Genomic DNA, 6,000 nt, shown 5'->3' on the forward strand with positions numbered 1-6,000 from the left:
TCCAGCTCACACACGGTGCGGCAACTTAAACATGAATATGCAACAGAAAGATACTGAATAATGAGGACCAGCACGCTCGCTGTTCTACGGCTCCACAAAACATGAAGCACATTTGTATTTTCACCTCTCCCCCAATGTACAAAACAAAAACAGCCCTGAAGTGGAAAAAAAATCATCAGGACCTTTTGAGACTTCATTATAAGAAACTAGCACGGACTTTCCAAACAAGGTATCTCTTCGGAGGAGGAAGAAAAAAAATATTTAAAAAATCAACCTTTTCACCTTGCTGGTGGAAAAGCAGGCATCCCAACGAGACGGAGAATGTGCAAACAACCTTGACTTTCATCAAGGAAATTCTCACATTGAATGATAAATAGAGGCCCACGGGACGAACAGCAAAGAAGCAGCTTATCGCCTTTCCCTCCCAAATTTGGCCGCTCTGTGTTCTGTCTCCGGAAAGTCAATACAGGGTGACCCCCTCGCACTTTCCACCGCTTATTGTTCAGTAATTAATCCACCATATGTAATCCGTGCAGAAATGCAGAGAAAACCGAGTGAGTGTTGATTTGTTTAGTCTTAATTAACAGTGGAGATTGTTTACTTGCTCCTACAACAGGAGGCATATGTGCCCCATCTCATTAGCCAGGCTTTCAAACTGGAGCTACACTTTCTCGGTGCACAGATGGATACAAACAGTGGCGGTCAGAGATAGCCACAATATTTGAAAAGGCTGGCGTTAAAAGCAGCTGTCAACAAGAATGCACTTTAGACAATTATTTGAGTACTCTGATGATTATCAGGAGATTCAGTGAGCAGGCAGTGTCACCAAAATAGAAAGGTAACATGAGGTTAGTCAGATCATCTGAGATCTAACTAACTTTCCAGCAGGGAGGATGTCAACATGCAAAGCCCTGTCAATGTGTATGTAAGAAAGCCTAAAACATGCAGCACACAGCAAATGACAAAGACAGACTGAAGTGAGACTTGAATCAGTAATGTAAAACATCATCAAACTTATAAAGTTTTTAGTTTATTGGAAGAAACAGTACTTTTCCACAAAGGACCAACCAGCTGTTAAAGAATTAATCCATACCTCTATCACATCGGTTGTAGTAATCAATTTTCTGACATGCCATTTCTTCTGTCCTTATTGTTTTCTGAATACACGCTTGCGCTTTCATTTGTAAGCGACATCCGGATAGCGAGAGATGAAGAAATCTGACCAGAACTCTGTCTAACACGAGTTTCTTGAGTCATTTGGTTAACAATAAGCACATCTCCACTTCCTGTCTAAATTGCGCAGCTCTGAATCACCACTAACATACACAGATTTGGCGGTGCAACCAGATGGCTTTTATTCTCCATAGATTATTTGCAACGTCTCATTAATCAGTGACTAAATATAACATAAAAGCATTGGGGCCATGGATTTTTTTAAAGGCAAAGAAGGGCGACATGATCAAAGGAAAAACATGGTGATATTAATAGGAATATTTCTGAGCTTATATTGATTGTGATTAGCCTACATTTTCCTCTCTGCTCTTTATTTTTTTATCATCGCAAAAATGTCCTTGGGGTTTAATAGCTTGGTCACTCGCGTCTAAATCAGATGTGGTTATAAAGGATGCAAAAAGTCAACCCAAGTTGATAAATATATTATCGGCATCAGGCTTTTATTCTGCGTCTTGGACATCGGACTTCTGAGCTGGGAACAACTTCACACTCAATCTGATAGTCGCAAGTCAGAAAACAAGTGGATTTGCTGTTGTTTCCCTCAATTTTAAGCATTTGAACACTAAAGGGACATATCCACAAGAATACATTTAACATTAATATGTGTCTTTTGTTTAATTAGTTACAAATCACAGTACAAAGTGCTAATAAATAGTCTATAGCTGCAACTTTCACAATGTTTTATATGCAAGCAGGCTCGAGGTCAGTATTAAGTATGGCTACCAGGCCACCTTGGATACTGAACAGTGAGATGATCTCAGATTTGCTGGTGGGAATTGTGACTTCAAAGTGCATCCTTCTTGTTTTTAGCCCTTGGAGCTCAGAAAATCTAGAAGCTAGGTATGACGAAAATGGGAAGAGAATGGGCAATTATTAAATGACACCTAAAACATTATAGTACTGCAACCAAAGATTCTTTTCCAGTTGCAATATTGCACACGTTGACATTGTCAATTGTGATTCGACGTATTGTGCAACTCTAAGCTAGACTTTATCACAGAGCAAGATGAAGAGTTACATGTTTGTATGTGTGTGTACAGATGCAAACACTAGGTTTTCTTTCTTTATTGATTGGCCCTTTAACAACCTTAACCAAACCACAGACTGGGATGAGACCTTATGTCACAAAGAAATACAAGACACAATTTAACTATAATGTAAAGTTATATAGTTAGTTATGAACCTAATTAGTGTGAACCTTATTGTAAGGAATTGGGATAAAATTCAGGTACAGTGCAAAGTTAAAATGTTTTAATTATAAAATAAAAGTATAGCAAACGTTGCCTCAAAATGATTATCACGATACTGTATTATAGCCACCTAATAAACCCCACTTTAGTTCCTTTTTAAAAGAAGATAAACTAAGGGGTTCCTCTACAGAAAAAAAAAACTTATATTCAATAGTAGAGGATTAAAGAGAATCCAAGCCTGTGTGGACATGGGATTGCCTTCTCAAAAGCTGTCCAAGTTCTGTCAGATTCAGCACCCCTACACATAGAGCTCGTGAACCTAATTTCACCTAATCAGCTTAGTCAATAGCAACCGTTTGCTGTGATTCTAGTAGACATGCAAATGGGGCTTAACAATGTCTATCCTTAATTCCTAAATGTTCAAGTCAAGCGGAAGTCTCCCTTTATCTCCTCAAAAACAACAGTTCCAATTTTATAGAGGGAACAAGAAGAAAAGCGAAAATAAAACTCCAGCAGAGTTGACTGTTTTTTCTTGGCCTGGTGAGGAAGGATCTCTCTCTGATTTGAGTGTGCTTGAGGTAGCACAGTGTGCTTTCATTTCAAACCAACATCGCAAACAAACCCTGACAGATTTGTTCCCCTTTTTCACTTTTGCTCTTGTTCAATCTCTCTTAATTATGAGAAAAGACACTGCGCAAATATATTAGCACTTCTTGCAGGTCTGTGTGCTCAGCTGCAGCCCTTGCGCGCACGTACAAGTGTATGTCAAAACACGCAAACATTCAAACAGATCCCCCCCAAAATAAAACTGCTAAAAGAGATAGTTGCGCGAGAGATAGGAAAGTTGAAGACACCGTTCCGTTTCAATTCACAGATACCACTAATGGCTTCTTAGCAGCTCTATGAAATCAAGCAGCTGTCATGTCGATGCATCAGCAGCGGAGAGAGGAGCGAGAGCCATTCCCCATAAGGACAGAGGCACCGCGCCTTCATGTTTGGCTAAACATCTGCTCCTCTGCACTCAGGCTTCGCAGCAATAAACGGGCAAACAAAAGAGGTGGGAGGTGAAATGATCAGATTTTCCATTTCAAAGCATTTGTTCTGTGTGTTTTCATCCCTCCTCCTCCTATTTCCCTGCTTATAGGACACAGAGAAGATGGTGAGATCAGGCTCTACCTTAGGGGAGGGCTTAAGCTCATGCGTGAGGCAAAATGACGGAAAATAAATAGGACAAGTGTCCTGTCTGGAAAACGTGTAAACAAGTACCAAGGCATCTAAAGAGGCTGTTACAATGAGCAGACATGTACAAAGATCTGAGTTAGAAGTGGTCGATTTTTAATTAAAATATTAAACTATTTTGTAATTGGTCATTTGTTTAAAAAAAAAAAAAGGTGTTAAATGTATTTTTATTTCAAAGGAAATGTGATCAAAGTGATATTTATTCAGGATCTAACATCAAGTGTTTTATTTTAACTCTTAATTGCATTCTTGGTAATTAAGGCTAACAGCAGTCCTTCCTTTCCTCCTTCCTTCCTTCCTTACTCCATTCATTCATGTTTAGCTGCAAACACAAGCCACGGCTAATGTAACTGAAAAACAGTTTTGAGTTTAAAACATAAGGAATTAATTTATGTGACATAACCGTGTCTCACTATGACATTATTCGGCTTCCCTAGCCATATATTCCAATCTTGACAGAAAACACATAACTTCATATTTTGTTTATAAATAAACATTTCCCCCCTTAATCTCAAACGAGCTTCTAAATTGTGTCTCTGGAGCATTTAACGTTGCAAATGTCTTTCAAAAGCGTCTTCATAAAACCCTTCACTCTGTCTCTTTCTCTCCCTCGCTTCTCCACAGCGCGTCAAAAACTTTGGTAAAACTTAAGAAAGGAAAAAAAACCGTGGATCCATTTCCTACTAAAGTAGTCAAAAGTGTTTGTATGTGTAGAGAGAGAGAGGGGAGGAAAGGCAGGGGTGCTTGAGGGACGAATTTAAAACAACCAAGATGGCGAGAGGCTTGTTGTTTTGGAAGGGGCAGAAAAAATGGAGGATATTGTAATATACACAAAGGGATAAATTTCAACAACTCAGCCAAGCGGCTGCTAGCTCGCCTGCACGCCTGGGTTTGAGGAAGCGACCGCGATTAGCAAGCACCCCGGCGAAGCCTGGCCAACAACACGGAAAAACAGCTCAAACTCCGACCCGCTCCGGATAGAGAAATGAATAATACACGTCTAAACTTAACCCAAACTGATGTGGATGTTTATAAATTTGTCGCAAATTGTTTTATTTTCGAGTCGAGGGACTGTTGAAGTGGATGGATTTTTTTTTTAAAGGACGGACAGCGAGGACCAACGGCAGTCCAGTCAGTTACCCCCCATCCGTCTCTCTCTCTCGCTCGCTCTACGTTTGGACGGTTACAGCTCGAAATACGCACTAAAAAACACCCCGAACGGCTCGTTTAAACGGCCGACAAAAACCAAAGACACCACAAAAGGCTCGAAAAGTTTAAAATCACAACGATAAAACTAGTTATCGCGCAGGAGTGAACGGTGCGAGAGAGAGAGAGGAAGAAAGGAAAGAAGGACACAAAGACGATTCCCACTATCAGGTCACCACCGCTCGGGGAGAAAAACCCCACTTCGTTTTCAGATTAAAGAGGAAAAAAAAAAAAAACTTCAACCAAATGTACCGCTAACGACTACCGGACACACCGACCGAATGAATTACATTCGCAACAAGAAAACAAAGTATCCACAAAAGCTGGAAAAAAAGCGAAGAAATTAGAAACCGAAGCCAGCTCTCAAAGCGGAGCTCACAGCTTGTTTCAGTGATGGTCTTGAAAACAGCGTCAGGGAAATAAAAAAAAAGAAAAAAAAACACACTTACCTTTTTTTAGTTTCGACACTTTACTTATTTCCAGCGTGCGGCTTCTTTAGATCAACTAACTCTTCGGTTTGCTCTTCTTGTCGCCTCTCTTGTGTCTTTTTTTCCCTTCCTTGGTCGGTTTTGGTTATGAAAGAGGTCGGGGACGAATGATAAAGAAGGGAATTGGGCAGTAATTGAGTCTCGGTGTGTGAGTGTGTGTGTTAGTTACTAACAGCAGATTGAAGGAGACTCTTCTCAAGGTTTATTCAGCTCCACTTCAAGGAACCGACCTGACGTCAGCTCACTACTGCCACACAAAGAAAACTTATTATTTGTGCAGCGGCCGTAGTAGAGGAGCGGATACAGTAATTGACCGTTATTACTTTAAATGCGACATTATCATTTTGCAGCACGGCTCCGGCTGAGATGTGGCGGTGACTTTTATTTATGAATGTTGTTTTGTGGCGCATCTCATTCCCCTTCTGTTGTAAACAAATGGAGAATAGCTACAAATAGAATAGATGTTACAACTTTTTTTTTCTTGTTTTTTTTTTTTTTACTGTTAGCATATGTAATTAAAATGATGAGACTTATAAAAAAAAAAAAAAAAGAAGACACTTTAAAAAAAAAAATAATTCTCCAAATTATACTTAGAGCAAATAAAAAAATAAGCTTTGGACCTTGAGTTCGATTCTTTTTCAAAT

At 39.6% G+C, this 6,000-nt stretch overlaps 1 protein-coding gene and 1 long non-coding RNA gene across 2 annotated transcripts in view; one reads left to right on the forward strand and one right to left on the reverse strand.

Moving 5' to 3' along the window:
- Window positions 1-5,574, reverse strand: part of LOC116718049 (bromodomain adjacent to zinc finger domain protein 2B-like) — a 77,964-nt gene extending 72,390 nt beyond the window's left edge. Inside the window, exon 1 of the mRNA XM_032559688.1 lies at window positions 5,318-5,574. The gene's annotated coding sequence lies outside the window, so the exon portion shown is untranslated. The remainder of the gene's footprint in view (window positions 1-5,317) is intronic.
- Window positions 2,012-5,298, forward strand: LOC116718050 (uncharacterized). The gene is made up of 2 exons (XR_004338862.1): window positions 2,012-3,480; window positions 3,568-5,298. It is a non-coding gene; the product is annotated as an uncharacterized LOC116718050 (long non-coding RNA).
- Window positions 5,575-6,000: the final 426 nt, after the last annotated feature.

The sequence above is a fragment of the Xiphophorus hellerii genome, chromosome 4, assembly GCF_003331165.1.
Source record: "Xiphophorus hellerii strain 12219 chromosome 4, Xiphophorus_hellerii-4.1, whole genome shotgun sequence".
Taxonomy (NCBI): Eukaryota; Metazoa; Chordata; class Actinopteri; order Cyprinodontiformes; family Poeciliidae; genus Xiphophorus; species Xiphophorus hellerii.